This window comes from Saccostrea cucullata, unplaced genomic scaffold (genome assembly GCF_032062105.1).
Source record: "Saccostrea cucullata isolate Sc308-1 unplaced genomic scaffold, CSIRO_AGI_Scuc_v1 ctg447, whole genome shotgun sequence".
NCBI lineage: Eukaryota > Metazoa > Mollusca > Bivalvia > Ostreida > Ostreidae > Saccostrea > Saccostrea cuccullata.
Genome location: NW_026923999.1, coordinates 14,443 through 37,185, shown reverse-complemented (window position 1 = coordinate 37,185; position 22,743 = coordinate 14,443). Strand labels below are relative to the sequence as shown.

The 22,743-nt window shown below is 32.4% G+C and overlaps 2 long non-coding RNA genes across 2 annotated transcripts; one reads left to right on the top strand and one right to left on the bottom strand.

Annotated features, from left to right (window-relative positions):
- The first annotated feature begins 5,266 nt into the window (after positions 1-5,266).
- LOC134265428 (uncharacterized) lies at positions 5,267-14,276 on the top strand. Its single transcript, XR_009991754.1, has 4 exons — positions 5,267-5,369; positions 5,618-5,668; positions 5,798-5,836; positions 14,226-14,276. It is a non-coding gene; the product is annotated as an uncharacterized LOC134265428 (long non-coding RNA).
- LOC134265426 (uncharacterized) lies at positions 7,001-13,692 on the bottom strand. The gene is made up of 4 exons (XR_009991753.1): positions 13,524-13,692; positions 11,002-11,239; positions 9,592-9,716; positions 7,001-8,302 (listed from the first exon to the last, which is right to left on the bottom strand). It is a non-coding gene; the product is annotated as an uncharacterized LOC134265426 (long non-coding RNA).
- Positions 14,277-22,743: the final 8,467 nt, after the last annotated feature.

Genomic DNA, 22,743 nt, shown 5'->3' with positions numbered 1-22,743 from the left:
AACTTTTAGAAAAATATAAGGATGAATTGTTTATTACGTTTTTCAACATAAATATTAATTTATTGAGTTTGAAATATGATTTGTAAATGTATTGATTGATTGTATATCGTCCCTCTCGAGATTGTTTTACTCATATGGAGACGCAACCACTTGCCGGTGGATCGAGAGCTACAAACTTGTCCTAAACTCGGCACTCAGGGCCCTTGAGCAGGGAGGGATCCTTTTCATGCCAGCACCTTCTGCGACACGGGACTTAGATTTAGGCTATATGGTCTCATCCGAAGGACCGGTCTCCACATCCCACAGAAGTGTTCAAACCCGCGATCCGTGAAAATATGGTCTTTCTGATAAAAAGAAAATATATAGTAGAACTAAATTATGGTATATATTCATGGACTTGCCTATACTTCAAATATTGATAGCAAATCCAACGTCTACTCATCAACATCAAGACATTAAAAAAACAACTTTAAGGGAAGTTAAAATAAGCATTACATGCATTACAATAGTGGGTGTTATTTCAATGGTGTTCATTGAACCCTATTGAAATAATTATTGCATTAGTGATAGTAATTTCAATAGTGGTTGCATTAAAAGTACTGCGAATTTTTTTAGGTCACCTGAAAATATGCTTCTTCTCTGAAACCACTGAACCAATTTCAACCAATTTTGGCATATAGCATCTATGGCTCAAAAATTATGAATTTCGTGGTCCCTTTCTTTAAAAATCTTCTTCTTTACTGTGAAATTCATGGCCCCAGGGTCAGGGGTTCTGGTGTTAGGGCGGGGCTCTATTGATTATATAGAGAAAATGCATTAATTCTTTGAAAATAAAAATGAGAAAATATATATTTCTTTGAAAATCTTCTTCTCTGTAGAACTAAATTATGGTATATATTCATGGACTTGCCTATACTTCAAATATTGATAGCAAATCCAACGTCTACTCATCAACATCAAGACATTAAAAAAACAACTTTAAGGGAAGTTAAAATAAGCATTACATGCATTACAATAGTGGGTGTTATTTCAATGGTGGTCAAACACACAAAGCTGCTATTGAATTAATGTCCACTATTGAAATAATTATTGCATTAGTGATAGTAATTTCAATAGTGGTTGCATTAAAAGCACTGCTATTGAAATAATATCTACTATTGATTTTTTTTTTCAATCATCTAGCTTAAAACATGAACCAAATTCAATAGCGGTCATTATTTCAAGAGGGTTGCAACACGGCTATAAGTTTACAGTATTTCAAAACTATATTCCTGGCAGTAGGAACCGAGGGGGCACGGTGTGACAGGGTGTGTGTGAGAGGGTGTGTGTCTCCCAATAATTTTGCCGATGAATAGAATTGCTATAGAAAACATAGCTCAATGAAAACGTCTTTTATAAACTGGAATATATCGAGTCGACATTTGAATGAAAGCTACTGCGTTGTTAATTGCTACTACATCGTTGATACATCTAAATGTCAAGTTGAAGGACACAGCAAATATATTCTTCTTCTCATTAAGTTTTTGAATAAATTCTGCTTGTTGGAAGAATTTTCCCCTTTGTGCGTGACAATGCCGCTTTAATAACATGGTACTAGTAAGTAAATTTACGAGTATATTTTAAAGTAGCTGTCATTGATGGCAAAAAGCCTAAACTTTAACTTAAACTTATCGTGGGGAAAAGTGGTATAAAGTGTTGAAAAGTCGTACGTTTTGATGTAATTAATTTGGTAAAATTTTGTGATTTTAAATTTTCTAAAAGTTCCTTGAAGTTTTGAGTATCCACATCTGATTAACACCACTTCTCGAGTATATCGTTGCACAGTACTCCTGAAGTTTCTCCTTCACTGCTGTGAATATTTTAGCGAGGAGTAAAGAAATAGGCTTGGAGGAACATTTATTGGAACCCTCTATATATCTTCGTAACGATTTTTATGTAGTTTAGGTATCCAATATAGGTTGTGTGGTAATTAAAATTACCACTTGTAGAATTTAATCTCAATTCATCTAAAATACAATTAAAATAATGAGCCTTACAAACTAAGACACCTCCATTGTCGATGTAGTTAAGTTGAACGAAAAACGTTCAGAATTTGTAAATGAACACATCCCACAAAAAGATGTAGTAGCTATATGGTAAGACTGGACGATAAACCTTGGTTTAAATCTGAAATTTGGAAGGAAATAATCTTGTAGAAAAGCTTACAGAAAATCTAAAACTGAGACAGATCTATGCGTAAGCATTTGAACGGTACGTATACCCAATTAATAGACATTTATCACAATATTTGTATTCATTGCTTTAGACAATAAAGAAGTCACGTGTTTTGCCTTTTGTGATATTAGTAAGGCATTTGACACAGTTTGTTTGAAATGGTTTAAAATGTTAATTAGAAAAATATGGGTTTGTGGGAGAGGTTCTTGTATTGTTAAATGATTATCTTACAAGTCGTTCACAACAGGTCAAAATAAAATCATGTTCTTCTGTGGGAAGAACCAAAGCAGGAGTTCCCCAGGGATCTGTGCTTGGTCCTTTACTTTTTTTAATTTTATATAAATGACCTGCCATATGGACTCTTGGGTCTCTCTAGACTATTTGCAGATGATACATCTGTGTCAAACACTTCTAAAAACTTGCAGGTATTAGAAAGACTTACTAACTATGATATAGAACAAATTAATTGGTCCAAAAAAGTTGTAATAAGAGCAAAATATTAATTATTTGGTTGAAGAGAAGATGAAGTATCAAATTTACGTTTGAAGTTTGACAATCAAAAAATAGTTAATAGTTCCATCTTCTATTCATTGTCATCTTGAACTTACGTTTTCAAATATGGGCAAATGGACAAATCACATCGATAACATTTATTTGTTACAAAGACTTAAAAAAAAAAAAAAAAAAAAATTGCGGTTCTTCGTAAATGAAAATCATCAATGAATCGGGATTTTTAAATTAAGATGGCATATATTACATTTATTAGGCCCCTATTTGTATATGAATCAGAAGTATTTAATAAAAATAAATATTTCCGCAGTTGACGGTCGTGATAGTTTGGAGAAATTACAATTAGCCGGTGTGCGTTTTGTAACTGGCCTTCCTATTTATGCTCCTCACAAGTCTCTATATTTTGAAACAGGATGGGAAACATTATGTTTAATGTTTAAAATAAAACACAGTCTCGCGCCAGAATATTTATAAAATCTATTATTACCTCTTGAAATCTCACAAACTACCCATTATGATTTACGTAATTATAATAATATTGCTATTCCCCATTGTAGCACAAACTTACTAAAAATTCATTCTTTCCATCTACAATATCAATATGGAATGTTTTGTTTGTTATCTTCATATCCTTCATTGTCTACGGAGATAAGAAACCTGTACATTTATTGGTTGTACATCAAGTGTATCCGTTTTTGTCATTTTCTCTGTAATGAAGAGGATAATCTAAATTGGAATAACTTGTGTCCAGTCCCATTGATTGCGTTCAATTAAATATAAATTTAGATAAAAAAAAACCCTAGTCCTACTTTGTCAGCTGGGACAAGTACATACTGATCGTGTAATCTACATGTATTTATTATTTTTTACCTTTGAATTATTGAACACAGGATGATAGATGGTTTTCATCTTGCCCACCTCAATCGCTTATGCGAGATTTTAACATGAAATATATGAAGGTAACGAACAGTATTCATGCTCAAAGTCCATTAAACAATATAAAATAGGAGCAGAACAAACACGAACTTCTAAAACATCAGAGGTGGGATCAGGTGCCATGGAGAAGTAAGCATCCCATGCCAACCGGTCACACCCGCTGTGAGCTCCTTGTTATGATTGGGAAATAACGGAAAAATCCATCGACAATCCGGTGTGTAAATAATGGCCTTACAATTAGTATGAAAAACGTCAGTCAGCATTTGACTGCAAATGATTAATTGTATTTGCTGACAAGGTCATTGTATCGACCATAGAACTTACGAAATGATGACTTTAATAATTTACCTCGCTTTAAAAATTATTCATACGCAGAGAATGCTTTTGCGTATCGAATCAACCGAGAGATATAAATCCCGTGTACAGGTGCACGTGATGAAGGTATATTACTGCATAAGTAAGGGAAGTTGACGATTGAAGAGTTAAAGTCATCATGTTTAACATAAAGCTTTGTTGTTAGATTACCATTAAAGTATTTTTCAAGTAAAATATCAAAATTTTGGAACAGATGTGTCAGACTCTGTTGTATGTTTTCTCTCAGCTCACCGGGATATATCGTATCGACATAAGAATGTAAATAAGCATTCAATTTGTTAATTGAAAATACGTCATGGATATATCAAAATGACAAGTTGATTGATTGATTGTATGTTGATTGATGTCCCTCTCGAGAATTTTTCACTCGCACAGAGACGCCACCCTTGCCGGTGGAGAGCTACAATTTTTGTCCAATGCTCTGCACTGAGGGCTATTGAGCAGGGAGGGATCTTTTTCGTGCCAGCACGTACTATGACACAGGACCACGGTTTATACGGTCTCACCCGAAGAACCGGTCTCCACGTCCCACAAAATGTCTAATGGAAGGCCACAGCAAGTGTTTTCTTCTTTTCACATAAGATTTTGTACAAATTCAGCTTCATGTGAAAACAAAAATAGGACTGTTAATAACTGGGAACAATTGGTACCCATGATACATACATCTAATAAATATTATTAGAAAGGAATACTTTTAAAGCGTTCAAAGAATGTAAACGAAATGAAAAAAAATGAATTATAAAAATTTAGAATTTTTCATATTTTTAACATTAAAAAAATTAACTTTTACTATTTTTACTATAATTTCAGATTTAGTAATTAGTTAGTAATTATCATCGTCATGTAACGACACTGACCAAGAAAAAATAGCTTTCAAATAGATATTTTAAACACTTTGACATGTTCAAATCTACGTAAAATAACCACGCACGTGATATAACTTTACAATTAATGTCATTGAGAAGGGTTTCTGGATATAATCAGAATGGTATAGGGTGAGTTTGTTGTACTTAATCTGTATAATAGGGCTGCTCATTCAACAATTACAATATAAAGAAGATATTGTAGATAATACTAGTATTTGAATGTACATATTTAATTGATCAGTAACTTGCTTTAAATTTCAAGTACATTTTGTTCCTCTTCATTTAAAAATATCAACACGTCAGATAGTATTTTTCGTGGAATCCATTTCTATTTATATAATATATATATAAACGTAATCAATATTTAAGACACTATTTGAAATGTTTATTCGAGTTCAATGACTTCATACATGAAAGTTTGAATGGTGGTAATTGTACTATAGGAACTATAGTGGAAATCAATTATGGGTAAGTGAATAAGAATAAAATGTAAGATGATAAAGAAAATATTTCGTTTGCAATACTTTCTCTCTTTGTTTCATACAAATTCAAATACACATGATTAAAACATAGTAGTATGCATCTTATATGATAGACTTAAATCTTGAGAAAGCTAATTTACTAAGTAAGACAATGCGATTACCAAATTTCCATGAAGTTATTTTTTAGGTTAATGTTAATATATCACAATTATTAATTTTTGATAAATATTACAGGTATGCCATGTTCCCGTCATAAATATGACATAGAAATACCAGATATAAATGGTAAAAAAATCTATTTCAGCAATTATTAACCTATGAACCGAGAAAAAGAGCGTTTCCTATCTGAATTTCTATCATTACAACTATTAACCGAGATTGAAATTTATTTATAAGATATTAATTTCATTGTAGAAGAAAGACTTGGTTTCAAGAAGGAACCTGGTTTGTTCGGTAAGATTGTATGCTTTAGAAAATGAGTCGCTCTATACATGTATACAGTTCGAGAATAGTCGAGAAATATATATTTTACAACAACAACATCCTGAGAGTATCCTCTCACCGCGATTTGTCTGACGCAACATCCTTTTACACCCCTACTAATGTTATTGTTATTTAAATTTACACCACGTGGTTTCTCTTGAACTAGTCAAAGGTCATTAGGTTCGCAGTAAAGGAGAACGTTCACACCTATAGTCTGTTTTCTGTATATAACTCAGATCTTGACAAACCAGTTACGAGCAATTCCTTTATATACACATCCATCAAATGTTAACAAGATTTCTGTTCTCATGGTTCAGGAACATTTAATACTTAAGGTTCCATTATCCAATAAATCCATGTGGGCATGGAGGGGGGGGGGGGCTTGGAGTTACTTGGATTTCAGAGCTAGTGCTATAAGTATTTATTAAATTAATATTAAATGTAACATTTTTTTTAATGAATACTGAATTAAATGCAATCTAAATGACTCAGAAACTCAGAACCTGGATCCCTAAACATGTCAAGTTGGTTAGACATGCAGGAAATTAAAGCCCCCCTCCCCCCGAGACGAACTCAATTTCTTCCCTTTTTTTCCGACTTCTTTTTATTTGGAAAGGAGGGATGAGATCCATCCATCCCGCCTCTCAATATTTTTTTCTCCCATTTTCATACTTCTTTTATAATTTAAACCCTATCTCTATGGTTTAATAAATTTTCCAGAGCACTAAGGATATTTTTTATTGGAGGCATGGATGTATCCAGGAATTCTTTGTCCACATGAGTGCTGGGGGTGGGGGTGTTAAATACCAACACCTTAGTCAGAATCATAAAACCATAAAAATGGGGGGGGGGGGTAAAAAAACATGTATGAAAAAGTATGATCATGATCTTACACATACTTAGTATATCCCACAGGTGCTTGGGGACAGGATCCCCCCCCTACCTCCTGTGTTGCATACCCCAAGGATTCTTTGACTTTTTTTGAATAAAATATTTTTCTGTGATATATTTTCAAAGTTTTACAAATGAAAAAAACCTAAATTTAAGCTAAAACTAGCCCTTTATTACTCTCACTGAGTTCTGTTATAGTGTCAGTGAGGGGAAGGGGGGTCCTGTCCCCAAGCACCTGTGGTATATCCCTGTCCCCAATGTCAAGTTTGGCTAAAAATGTTCACATTTCTTCCCATTGTGCCTTTTTCATAGACTCAAAAGCATTTAAATAAATATCTAGAATATATATACATGTACATGTAAGTTCTTTTTACAACCAGTTCCTTTTAACTGAGATCATACTTGAAAAAAGATCCAACAAGATGTTTTCTAAATCTAAGTTTTACCATAAAAAATATATTTCTATATTTTAATCTCACTCTGTCAAATATTTTGAACCCCTACCTGTATTACTATTAGCCAAACACTTCTGGCCACAGCTCCAGTGAACAAGGTTCAATACATAATCATATGTCATGATATCAAAATACTTTTTAATATTAGCACAGTTTATTTCAACATCATTTAAAATACTTGTAAGAAAAGCAGATACTGGACACAATGAGGACATTTCTAAAACATATAAAATAAATTTATCTCTTTGATTTTTGTAAAACAGTCATGCATATATCATTCAGATTTTTTTTGTTTTAACATTGTGAACAAGGGAAATAACTCTTTGGGAAGATCAATTATTTGTACAGATGTACATGTATATATTTTTTTAAAATAGCCATTTCATTTGTGATATATAGATGTACATTTATCAAACCCATTTACTCTGGTTGAATTAAAATCAGCAGAGTTCAAAACAAGACCTTTCCCATATTCCAAAATTAAATTTATTACATAGAATGCACTACAAATCTAAGTTTAAGGGAGATACATGTAGTTCAATAAAAAGCAATATGAGCCGCAATTCAAACTTCATAAAACCTTGAAATTTGAAACTTTCATGTTAAAACATTTTTGGTGTAAAATTGCAGTTTATTACTACAGTATTTCAATGACAGTAAAAGAAAGGATTATAAACTTCTATTATTAATACATGTATTTACATTAGAAAGTCTTTTTAGGAAATTCTGATTGAAAAAAAATTACATCTTTTATCCTAAAAAAAAATGATTCCTACATAATATCATTACATTTGATATTAACATTGCATTGCCAAGCTTTATACAGTTTTAAAATATGCCATTATACTTATATACAACAAAATACTTAGTATTCATTGTCAACCACTTCTAAAATTGGATCGGTATCATTTTAACCAGAGAATAAAATCATTCAAAATTGATCACCAATATTTTGGGCTCATTACATTTGCTTCTACGAGCCTCTGTTTCATTCAGCAACTGTTCTTTATTTTCTGTGTAAAAAATACAAGGTCTCAACTCCAATCTTAAGGCAGTGCTGATATGCTGTCATCTTTTATAAATGCATGATCTGGATTTGAAAAAAAAAAAACCAAACATCAATTCAAAGATTATGCATGTACATACTGCAGATTCCTTATTTTTTGTGAGTACTTATAATTGCAAAATAGCTCTTAAAAACATTAAATCGTAAGAATATATATTTGTGAATGGACGGTTGTTAATGCATGGGTTTCATTACCATAAACATATTTATTTCGCAAGTGATGCTACATGCAAATTGCAATTATAAATTCCTTGCATTTAACGAGGAATTTATAGCATATAACATAGTCTGTTGTTGTATACATAAAATTTAGTAACTTTTAAAATAATCGCACAATAAATTGTGTAAATGTACTCAGATTTATAATTGACTATAAGCCTATATGGACCATGATGCTCCTCTGAGACATGTCAATTGAAAGTAAAATACAACCATATTTTCTTTAAACATGTTAAAAATGACATTCTACACATGAAAAGTGTGACTAATTCCTAGGTGAGGGTCATTCAATAAAGAAGTCACAATATGAAGTCAGATTATATTTCTGTGTAAAAAAAAATATGCAGCCAGTGTCAAATCAGTATATAGGGGTGGATACATGAATATTTTGTGAATTAATTTGTGCCATTTCTTGTCAGGAATTCCAGAATTTAATTAAAAAACTGACTCATGTATCCACTCCTTTAAATGTGCAGAACTGAATTTGCAAAAATGACTGCAAATTTTTGCATGAATATGAGATTGTCATTGTGTCATTTCGTCTAACCATTCTCCTGAAAATATTTTGCCTTCAATTTGGGTTGGGACAAATATGAATGTTAAGTACCTAACAACAATCAGTTTTCAAAAGTACAATGTACAGTACATGTATTTGTAAGTTCAGGATATTAGGAGTTCAAATTTGTTAATAAAAATATCAAATGCATCATTTTCATGAAGTTTCTTGAAATTTCTTGAAGAAAATCACTGATCTCAATCAAAACCTTAATCTTTAGAAAGCCATCCTCCCATTTGAGATACAAATTCCAACATCCAATTTAAAAATAATGAACATCCTCCCCAATGTGACATGTTCATTTTCATATGTTCATTTTCGAATTAAATAAATAAGAAAAAAGTGAAGCATTCTGCTAATTTATCTATCATTTCATACAATCAGCCTTTAAAAAGATTTTAAAATTTCTTTGTGGACAAAGGGCATACTTTAAATACATGTCAGATATTGACTGCATGTGTTGAACTTTTCTTAATATAATTTATAATGCAATATCATACCAAATTTTTGCACGCATGTTCAAAATCAACAATAATACCTTGATAACCCTGTCCAACATGTTCCATTTCAAATTGGCTCCTTTTCCTCATCCTTCAAGAGTTTTAAGAAGTTTCAGTATCCACCTCCACAAAGGTTTTAAACCAGCTTCTTTGTCAGAAACACCTATAAATAGAGAGAAATATTAAGGCATTTGAAATAGTGTGTATTGTAATGTTAATTTCCAATCTTTGATGTCAAGGAAGTTAAGAAGGTCATGTGTAAGAAATTTATCAATGAATATTGTCTTCAGCACTGAATTTTGTATTTGTCTGAATTTAAAAGCCATGAAGTACCTGGTAACAGAAAGCACTTACAGCTAAAAAATTCATTTGTGTTTTCAGAATTTTGAGATGTACCTGAGAAGTGCGAGAAAACTCTCAATTTTCCTTCCCATTACAAGGAATGTTGTAAAAAATATTCCTTGGCCTGTTATAAGATGGAGAACAAGTAAATAAACCATTCTAACAGAGATAAAGACTGCGAACATTCCCCAAATGTGTTAATTGCTGAAATTTATGTTTACAATGTTTTTCACTTTAAGCTGACCGCTAAGGCCTAAACTGCTCAAACTATGATGTCATGTCAACCGCTAAACTTTAATGTCATATAGTGTATGACTACATTACGCATGTTACAAAAAGGACGTTGACAAAGGGAAAATCAAAGAAAATGTAATAAACAGAAAATTCAATGTTTATGGAATTTATTTCACTCATGAGACAAAATATCCTGTCCCACACATGAAATAATTTCCATATTCAACTACAAAACATTGAATATCCTCAATATACAAGTGAACACTTAACTGTACTAAACAAGAGGCCCATGGACCACATCGCTCACCTGAGTAGCTTTGACCATGCTGTTCTTTACCAAATTCCCCCCACTGTAATACATATTGTGACCCAAGACTACCACATCGGTCATGAATTGAACAATTTACATTATACACTAGCCCAGGATGCTTCCACATAAATTTCAGTTTTTCTGGGCCAGACAACAGGTGATAAGAGAAACTCACTTGAGTTTTTTTTTGCTCAGGTGAGCTAAAATCTTTATCTCTTTTGTCGCCCTACCTTTCGGGGCTTTGTACCCTATCCTCCAGGGCAATGATATTACAATTAAATCTATATATGCTACATGTTTACATGTAAAGACAGCATTCATGTCTGGACTATTCTTAAGAAGGAGGCATTGCATTTTCTTTAAACCTTTTCTTATAACCTTTATTCCCATGTTCAAGAATACTTTATGCCAAGTTGGTTGAAAGTGGCCCAGTGGAGAATGTGAAAGTTTATATATACAAAGATGACAACAAGGGCAACAATATCACAATAAGTACACGAATATACAATAGACAAATTTTAATCAGAAACTCCCTTGAGCCTCTGACCCTATAGGGACTTACACTTTTGACAAATCCTGCTTTGTATATATTTTGAAATTGCCTCTGTACATGTTTTAATGTACAGGTGGACAGTTTCTTGATGTTCTTGAACAGATTTTCTTATTTGTTTGTGATCCTGACATCATCCTGTAGAAATCTCTGTACCACTACTGTCTTTCAATATATTAGGCTAGGGGTTTGATGGGCGACTGGCATACAGCATCAGAATATTGATGTGAAATAACATTCCTGAAGAGACCTGAAAGTTTTGGCTCAGTGTTAAAAGTTAATCAACATGAAGGCAAAAGTTGTACAACATTGCATAAATGATAAAACCATTTCAGTAATATCTTATAGTGATCAAGATCTAGTATTTATTGTCCTTTTTTTGCTAGCTAGATCTATCAAGATGAAATCAATGATATAATTCTGAATCATCTTTAAAATAAACCCACTTTTCCATTTTCTTTTTGTAGAAAATGAAGAATTTTCATGGAAAAATTTGAAATCAATCATGTCAAAAGTAACCATGATCATGATGATACCTTTATTCAGTTTAATATCATTTTAAAGCAGATTGAAGAAGATAATGAAAAATAAAGTTTTCTGAGAGACGGTTCAACATGTTCAATGGCAATATCGATTTATTTCTTGGTCTGAGACAGAGAGGAAAACTCCAATACTTACAGTCATACATCTGCATGATTTTCTTCATTTTTCATTGAACTGAATGCAGTTTAAAATATATATATTACTGAGTTTACTTAAAATTTATTTCTCAATACATCTTTGATTACCAAGCTAAACTATCATTGTAAAAGATCATTTAATGTGTAGCTTGAAAATTCTTCATTTTATTTTTGACGGACACATAAAATTGAACGCGGACTAGTAAAAGTAAAGGAGCACTAGTCCGGCTGGACCAAAGCCTAGAAATTTTAGTGTCAACCCCTGCGGCAGGGGATGCTCACTCCACCATGACACCTTATCCGACCTCTGATGTTTCAGAGGTCTGTGTTTGCTCTGCTCCTATTTTGTATTGTTTTATGGACTTTGATATTGAATACTGTTCATTATCTCCATATCCTATGTTTCAGAAGAAGATAAAAAAAACTTTTTTGCATCATGACTGTAAGAGATATTTTATTCGATAATGAGCAATCATTTTAGTCATTAACATCTAAAATATTATAAAAATATATGAGAATTTATTAAAGCAATTATATTTCTTTGCATAAGGGACACTGACACACACCATCATGAGTGTGATATAATTATGTTTATAAGAATTTGACAGACTTTTTGAAATACTTTTATCACTCTAGGCATGATAATGAATCAATCAAATTACTTACTAGTACCATTCATGTGCTCAGTACTTAGTACTTTACAGTTTAAGTGTCTGTATGTTATCTAAGATTGTGATCAAGGAAATTTAAATAATCTTCAAGTAATATATTTCGTGGCGGTATGTTTTCTAAAAAAATATGTTAGGGGGCGCTTTGACTAAAATCAGGGGATGCTTTGACTAAAATTAGGGGACACTATGACCAGGACGTTTTTATTGGGCCAATAGGGGGCGCTTGGACTGGCTCCCGCTGCACTCCCTCCCCCCTTTTGATTTGCAAAATAAGAGAGAGAAAGAAAGACCCAAATTTCTAAAGTGTATTCTGTTTGTACTATAGAAAAATGTTCATTGAAAGGCTAATGTTGTAATATATAAAGAAATTTGGTTGTGATAACAAAATGAAACCCTACTTCTTTACGTCGTAGGATTTACAGGTTCAAAGATTTTTTTTTCACTTTTTCAAAAAATTTAAGGTAACCTATAGATACGAGTATTTTCTTCACAGGTTGATCACCCTACCATTTTTAAGAAACACACTCCACCCTGTATTCTACTGAGTTATTTAACTACATGTACATGTTTATGTAAAACGTATGTTACAATGTATGTATACTCTTTTCTTCAGCCCCCCCCCACCCCTCGCCCTTGAAAAATTTCTAGATCCGCGCCTGAATAATAATCACCAGCTGATCACTTGAGGGTTGTTTATATTATTATTTACCATTTCTAATCTTTTGAATGTCACATTCATTCTATATTCATTTAATTACCGGTAAGCACTTCTTCACATGTTTATTAATACATGTATATTGCATGTAAGTAACTGAGAAATTGTGTATCTGCTATGTAAGAAGTAAAACAGACTATAACATTTTCTGCACATTGAATCATTTTCACTTCTTTTAATACTGGGGTAAAATATTTCACAACACCAAGAACAACATAAATAATTTAGTATATTAATTCAAAAACATTGACAAGCCCTATATATTTTTATAACACCAAAAGATTTTTATTTTTCCAACCACGTGGAGGCATGTAAACAAAGGACGATAACTCTAATGCACCTGATTTAATGTTTCTCGTTTCGTGTGTTTGAGGTGATAGAATTCGAGAAATAAAGACTAATTGAATCAGTTTTTATGTGCAAAAAATGTTCAAGTGAAAGAAGGCAAATAAAATGAGCTTTACTTACATTAAATGCATAAATCCCAAAACACACATCTACTTCCTGTCTAAATCTTACAGGAACTGGTGCAGATCTCGCATGGTCTCGAGGCTGGTCTCGTTAGAGGTCAAATCGACCACTCGGATGTTACGCTACACTTAGCAGCGATAAAGAATATCATCCGAACACATTAGTAGGGGTGTTTTATATATTGTCTTGAAGAATGACACCCAGACATACCTGTCGTTTTTTCGATAATGAATGATAAGCAACTTTATCTATTAAATATGAGAAACATATATATTTTTTAAGATTCACTTTATGGAAGTAAATATATTAATGTATCTCGCAATTCAAAAGGGAAAGAACATTCTGGTTAACACTCTTTTCAATGTTTAGAAAACCTAGCTTTAATTCTGAATAACTACTCCCACCCCAATCCCCATACACTAACACTTAAACTTATATGTATAGAGCAGCCCGATCCTCCGGGCTGCAATAATCATTCGTTAGACGGCGATATTTCGTTTGCAATACTTTCTCTCTTTGTTTCATACAAATTCAAATACACATGATTAAAACATAGTAGTATGCATCTTATATGATAGACTTAAATCTTGAGACAGCTAATTTACTAAGTAAGACAATGCGATTACCAAATTTCCATGAAGTTATTTTTTAGGTTAATGTTAATATATCACAATTATTAATTTTTGATAAATATTACAGGTATGCCATGTTCCCGTCATAAATATGACATAGAAATACCAGATATAAATGGTAAAAAAATTTATTTCAGCAATTATTAACCTATGAACCGAGAAAAAGAGCGTTTCCTATCTGAATTTCTATCATTACAACTATTAACCGAGATTGAAATTTATTTATAAGATATTAATTTCATTGTAGAAGAAAGACTTGGTTTCAAGAAGGAACCTGGTTTGTTCGGTAAGATTGTATGCTTTAGAAAATGAGTCGCTCTATACATGTATACAGTTCGAGAATAGTCGAGAAATATATATTTTACAACAACAACATGCTGAGAGTATCCTCTCACCGCGATTTGTCTGACGCAACATCCTTTTTTATATTGTCTTGAAGAATGACACCCATACATTGGATAAAGAACTCGCAAGAAAACATTGATGTAACCATCAATTGTCGCCCGGGAAATATATAAAGTAAACAATGGAAATGAGTCTTAATCATCAAACAGCTCCGATATGTGTGAAAAAGCATCCATCTAATAGATGGAGACGATAGTCGCAAATATTTTGAAAACGTTTAGCCGGATAAATATCAAACAAAAATGAAACCATTTTAAACTTCAATTCCTCGGGTAAATGTTGGCTGCATAAAATATTAATTGAAGTTAGAGACATGCATCACCTATATTCAAAAATGTTTTTAATTTTGAATTTTAGAATATAAAACACGAACAGCGCAGAGTACGTTTTTATGCGAGAAGTAAAATTCGATGTTCTAAAAAAAAAGGGACCTGTCGTTTTTTCGATAGTGAATGATAAGCAACTTTATCTATTAAATATGAGAAACATATATATTTTTTAAGATTCACTTTATGGAAGTAAATATATTAATGTATCTCGCAATTCAAAAGGGAAAGAACATTCTGGTTAACACTCTTTTCAATGTTTAGAAAACTTAGCTTTAATTCTGAATAACTACTCCCACCCCAATCCCCATACACCAAAACTTAAACTTATATGTATAGAGCAGCCCGGTCCTCCGGGCTGCAATAATTATTCTTTAGACGGCGATATTTCGTTTGCAATACTTTCTCTCTTTGTTTCATACAAATTCAAATACACATGATTAAAACATAGTAGTATGCATCTTATATGATAGACTTAAATCTTGAGACAGCTAATTTACTAAGTAAGACAATGCGATTACCAAATTTCCATGAAGTTATTTTTTAGGTTAATGTTAATATATCACAATTATTAATTTTTGATAAATATTACAGGTATGCCATGTTCCCGTCATAAATATGACATAGAAATACCAGATATAAATGGTAAAAAAATCTATTTCAGCAATTATTAACCTATGAACCGAGAAAAAGAGCGTTTCCTATCTGAATTTCTATCATTACAACTATTAACCGAGATTGAAATTTATTTATAAGATATTAATTTCATTGTAGAAGAAAGACTTGGTTTCAAGAAGGAACCTGGTTTGTTCGGTAAGATTGTATGCTTTAGAAAATGAGTCGCTCTATACATGTATACAGTTCGAGAATAGTCGAGAAATATATATTTTACAACAACAACATGCTGAGAGTATCCTCTCACCGCGATTTGTCTGACGCAACATCCTTTTTTATATTGTCTTGAAGAATGACACCCATACATTGGATAAAGAACTCGCAAGAAAACATTGATGTAACCATCAATTGTCGCCCGGGAAATATATAAAGTAAACAATGGAAATGAGTCTTAATCATCAAACAGCTCCGATATGTGTGAAAAAGCATCCATCTAATAGATGGAGACGATAGTCGCAAATATTTTGAAAACGTTTAGCCGGATAAATATCAAACAAAAATGAAACCATTTTAAACTTCAATTCCTCGGGTAAATGTTGGCTGCATAAAATATTAATTGAAGTTAGAGACATGCATCACCTATATTCAAAAATGTTTTTAATTTTGAATTTTAGAATATAAAACACGAACAGCGCAGAGTACGTTTTTATGCGAGAAGTAAAATTCGATGTTCTAAAAAAAAAGGGACCTGTCGTTTTTTCGATAGTGAATGATAAGCAACTTTATCTATTAAATATGAGAAACATATATATTTTTTAAGATTCACTTTATGGAAGTAAATATATTAATGTATCTCGCAATTCAAAAGGGAAAGAACATTCTGGTTAACACTCTTTTCAATGTTTAGAAAACTTAGCTTTAATTCTGAATAACTACTCCCACCCCAATCCCCATACACCAAAACTTAAACTTATATGTATAGAGCAGCCCGGTCCTCCGGGCTGCAATAATTATTCTTTAGACGGCGATATTTCGTTTGCAATACTTTCTCTCTTTGTTTCATACAAATTCAAATACACATGATTAAAACATAGTAGTATGCATCTTATATGATAGACTTAAATCTTGAGACAGCTAATTTACTAAGTAAGACAATGCGATTACCAAATTTCCATGAAGTTATTTTTTAGGTTAATGTTAATATATCACAATTATTAATTTTTGATAAATATTACAGGTATGCCATGTTCCCGTCATAAATATGACATAGAAATACCAGATATAAATGGTAAAAAAATCTATTTCAGCAATTATTAACCTATGAACCGAGAAAAAGAGCGTTTCCTATCTGAATTTCTATCATTACAACTATTAACCGAGATTGAAATTTATTTATAAGATATTAATTTCATTGTAGAAGAAAGACTTGGTTTCAAGAAGGAACCTGGTTTGTTCGGTAAGATTGTATGCTTTAGAAAATGAGTCGCTCTATACATGTATACAGTTCGAGAATAGTCGAGAAATATATATTTTACAACAACAACATCCTGAGAGTATCCTCTCACCGCGATTTGTCTGACGCAACATCCTTTTTTATATTGTCTTGAAGAATGACACCCAGACATTGGATAAAGAACTCGCAAGAAAACATTGATGTAACCATCAATTGTCGCCCGGGAAATATATAAAGTAAACAATGGAAATGAGTCTTAATCATCAAACAGCTCCGATATGTGTGAAAAAGCATCCATCTAATAGATGGAGACGATAGTCGCAAATATTTTGAAAACGTTTAGCCGGATAAATATCAAACAAAAATGAAACCATTTTAAACTTCAATTCCTCGGGTAAATGTTGGCTGCATAAAATATTAATTGAAGTTAGAGACATGCATCACCTATATTCAAAAATGTTTTTAATTTTGAATTTTAGAATATAAAACACGAACAGCGCAGAGTACGTTTTTATGCGAGAAGTAAAATTCGATGTTCTAAAAAAAAAGGGACCTGTCGTTTTTTCGATAGTGAATGATAAGCAACTTTATCTATTAAATATGAGAAACATATATATTTTTTAAGATTCACTTTATGGAAGTAAATATATTAATGTATCTCGCAATTCAAAAGGGAAAGAACATCCTGGTTAACACTCTTTTCAATGTTTAGAAAACCTAGCTTTAATTCTGAATAACTACTCCCACCCCAATCCCCATACACCAACACTTAAACTTATATGTATAGAGCAGCCCGGTCCTCCGGGCTGCAATAATTATTCTTTAGACGGCGAGGTGCAAAATTTGGTCAACGACGTGGTGGATAACACTAAGTTAATTCATCCAAATTTACTGAAATATGCTTGTATTTAATTTATTTTGGCTTTCAAAATAAAGTGTTTAATTACTATCCTTACCAATTTGGCTATGTTGCTGATAAAATTAAAGTCGTTTCGTTTTTCAGTTATTAAACATGATGATTTTGCTCAGATAACAAAATATTTCCATTGAATTGTTTATTAAAAGTTTGCTAACAGTTATTAGTTCTCAAAAAGGACACCTACCAGGTTTACTGAGTATCAACAAAATTATGTCCGTTATTTTTAAATCCTCTTCATATTTCTGAACTTTAATAACTTTGCTTATTTCTATGGAAATCTACTAACAAACAAACAATATACAGGTAATACTGACAAAGTGTTTTATATTTAAGATTGATAAAGACCTCTATGACATATTGTTTCAATTCGTAGAGATATGAACAAATAATTTATAGCTTCAAAACATTTTATGCTTTAAAATATATTTATACAGACCTCCAACTAAGATAAAAAACTAGATTATTTTGCTCTGATATCCTTAATCTTTAAAAGCCATTTTTTTTAAAGGATACCAGGAGTGTTCAACAAGTTGTGACAGTGGAGGAACAAGTCAATACGCTTATCCAATTGTCTGTAAAGAAGTTTTATATTACTCGAATAAAGAAACTTGTACTTACGAGAAAAGAGTCCCAGATAGGTTCAGAGATGATATTGTAGGCTTTGTAGCCGTTGAAGAAGTCAAAAGGAAGTCCTCAGCTAGTAACAGAGGTAATTATCCACTATAAATATGAACTTTTTCGTATGTAAATTATATGTGTTTTCTTTGTATTCTTTTTTTAGCGATGTACAGATTATTTTTCCTCATTTTGATTTTCCTACTTGCCTATGACAAACTTTGGTAGTAGTTTTAATTGTTCTTGTTACGTTAAAGAATTCTTTCACAAAGATTCGAAGTATATAGCGAATTAGAGCTGAATATAAAATGTCAATAGATAGTAACATTTTCCAGGACAAGACTGTTACCTCTAAGATACCATGATTGGAAAATATATACATGACAAGTGTACTACAAATGCAGATGAAATGAGAAAAAAATGTATGGGCTAAAGACAATTATCCCACCCCTAATATTAATTTTTCTGCATGAGATATTTAATATCATTTTTCTGCCAATGAAATCCATCATTTCATCGATATGCAAGCCCCGAACTAAGAAAAAAGTGTAGCAGATATGGAAAAATCTTGACAAAACCAGAGGCAAAAGGCTTATCCTGCAAAAGATCTCCCTGAAACTATATCTAAAAGTGCGGTCACACGATGAGATTTTTCATCCGATTTTTCCATCCGATTTGCTTTCGACTAAAATCTTACCGTGTGACCACCCAAGTCGAAAGTCGAAAGCAAAGTCTGAAAGTCGTTTGGAAATCGGATGGCCGTCAGATTTTCAATCGACTTTCTGAAGAAAATCGTGACGTCACAATGACATTTCCTGCGACAAAAAGGCGAAAACTTTAAAATTAAAGTGTACAAGACTATTAATATAATATGATATAATATATATTTTATCGCGCGTAGAGATACTTTAAAATGGTGTATTATTTCGAGTCTGGACTTAATACTAAAGAACTAAACTTTTTACAGCTATTGCAAAAATGAAGGGAATTTCAAGAGTCAAACGGTAATACTAGTAACGAAACATCCGTATGTGGATCCAGCAATTACAGCTGTATACATGGAAAATTTTGTCCCCGTTTTATTTTCGCCTCTTTCGCCCTCTTCATGGTTGGGTGAATTTAAAAAAGGAGAACGTGCAACACAATTTCGTAAACAGAACGAATTGAAAACGGAGCAAAATTGTTCGCAAGGGCAAAAGTGCGAAAATAAATCTGTATATTATACAGTATTCACAAATCCAAAGGGATCACTTGCATCTGGTTATGACTTAATTATTTGTGGTAATGTAGCTTCATATATACGCTTAAATATCAATATATGTATATGAATTGGTTGGAGGAAAAAATAGATAAACTAGTAGACTAATTGTTCACTGAACAATTAATGGTCTTTCCACCTTTCTTTTAAGTTTTCATGTCATTTGAATTAAAAAGGAAAACCAAAAAAAAAAAAAAAAAAAAAAAAAATTAATAAGTCTGCCAGCAGAATTCGAATTGTGGACCCTCATCCCTCAGATTGCCAGGCGAGCGCTCTACGCACTACACCACAGGCTCCGAGGACATTGTTTTCCGTAAACTAAGAGTGAAGAAAAAAGATGAAATGAAAGCACGTGGATTTAAATAAAAATAGTACAGAAACACGTGTATTTATTTGTTTGTTATGGAACATAGAGAGGAATAATGAATAGTTTCGAGAAAAACGATTGGTGGATAATGAAAATAGAGATTTCCTGTAAAAAAAAATCATTTAAGTTCGTTTATAGTTTGAATAGATTGAGTTAATCATACAGAGCTTATGATACATTCGAACTTCCGTGTCGGCACTGTGTTTACAATTTGTGAAAATATAGGCGCGTTCGTTTTGACAGAAATGGCGAACTCATAGGTTAGATTAAATAATCATCTCTATTTGCATTGAATTCATAGTTATGAGCATAAATTAAACTTGAAACATGCATTTCATGAAGAAGACGGTGTCACGGAGAGCGTGCAAATTTATTTTATATGAAAAATCGCTATTTCCGAGTTTCAGCCGATTCATAATTAAATCTAAATAAAATTAAAATAAATTCCATACACCTAAGAAAGCAAGAATACTTGGTTTTAAAATGTCGTAATAGAGCAGGAGAATCGAATGATATTAACAATAATTGCAGAAATAGCCAATACGAGCTTTAATTAATTTTTTTGCTCAGCAGTAACTTAATTTCAGACAGGAAAAAAAATGCAGATTTTGCCGATATTCACTAGAATTTCATTGTACTTTAGAGACTCACCTTAAAACTCTCAGGACACTTTCTTTCAGGTCTCTTCTTCCTTTTATTACGAACCTTATGTTGATATTTCGTTCCGTTTGACATGTAGACATTTTCTCTAAGTTGGTGTTGATTTTATTTTTTTTTTGGGGGGGGGGGGGGTATTTTATAAGCATTTGTTAGAGTGATGGTTGTAAATACCTCCACGACCTTTAGCTTGATTGTGACCTTTGGGTCAATGGGGTCAAAGGTCAAGGTCATTTATCAAGGTCAAAGGTCAAGGTCATCCAAAAAAAGAGAGAGAGAGAGAGAGAGAGAGAGAGTTAAACTTGAGATTAACACTTGAAGCTGAATCTAGATAAAGGTAATGAATATTTCTTTATTACCTTTTGAGTAAGGGTCAAGGTCAGAGGTCAAGGTCAATGTCAAATTTCAAGGTCAAAGGTCAAGGTCATTTGGATTTTAAGCTTCAATTGACCATTTCTCTAGTTTTCCAATGACCTTGACCTTTGACCTTGACCTACTTTTCAAGGTCAAAGGTCATAAGATCTCATGCACTTGGTCCCATATCTATACCACTTGTCCTTTAAAAGTTTTTAATTTTTCTTGTCAGCTTTAAGACTTTCATGGGCAATAACTCATTGAAGGAGTCACCGAATACTTTTGCAATGAATAGATTCCAGAGTCCTCTCAATTAATCCAAGACATTGGTGAAGGTTTCATACCTCTACGGTTTACGGTTTCAAAGGAGTAGCGATAACAAGTGTTTTTCTAAAAGATTAAAAGATTTCTATTTCATAGGAATGCACTTTGTTAAAGATTTTCGCAGTTCACCCTGCGTAAATGAACTTGGACCCCTTTCGGAGTTATTACCCCTTTGGCTAAAAAGCTTGTTATCGCTACTCCTTCGAAACCGTAAGCCGTAGAGAAATGAAACCTTCACTATTGTCTTTGACTAATTTAGTAGACACGTCATTGATATATTGCGAAAGTATTCGTTGACCCCTTGAATGAGTTATTGCCCCTGAAAGTTTTGGAATTTTACGAATAATTAAAAATTTTCAAAACGAGAAGTAGTAGAGACATGGGACCAACTGCATAAGATTCAGTAACCTTTGGTCTTGAAATTTATGAAAAGGTCAAAGGTCAAGGTCATTCCTTAATTAAGAAATTAAGCTCTTTTTATATCTCTTTTGTCTTTCAACATATACTGAATGTCTTTGCATCATTAATATGTACTCTTAAAACTATTTCAAAAATTTCATTCTTGTCCCCTAAGATTAAACCTTTTAAAAGTTATTGCCCCTTGTGCGAAAAACCTTGTTATCGCTACTCCTCCGAAACTGTAGACCCTAGAGACACCAAACCTTCACTAATGTCTTAAGGGTCTTCAGACCTAACTTCACTGTATAAGTGCATAAGAATCTGATGACCCCTTATATGAGTTATTGCCCTTTAACTTCTTAATACTAACTAATAAACCTTGTATCTTGAAAACTATAAATGGTAGAAGCATGGGGTCAATTGCATTGTGACCCTTGACCTTTGACCTTGAATATTTTGTCAAGGTCAAAGGTCAAGGTTATTACAAAATGAGAAATTAAGCTCTTTTTATATCTCTTTTGTCTTTTAACATATGCAATCAGTCTTTGCATCATTAATATGTACTCTCAAAACTATTTCAAAGATTTCGTTCTTGTTCCCCAAGATTGACCTTATCAAAAATTATTGCCCCTTATGCGAAAAACATTGTTATCGCTACTACTTCAAAACCGTAGACCGTAGAGGCATGAAACCCTCACTAATGTCTTAAGGGTCTTTAGACACACCTTCATTGTATAAGTACTTAATGATCTAATGACCCCTTATATGAGTTATTGCCCTTTAACTTCTTTGCACTTAATATTTAAACTGATAACTATAAAACTAAAAGCCGTAGAGGCATGGGGTCAATTGCAATGTGACTCTTGACCTTTGACCTTGAAGACCTGATCAAG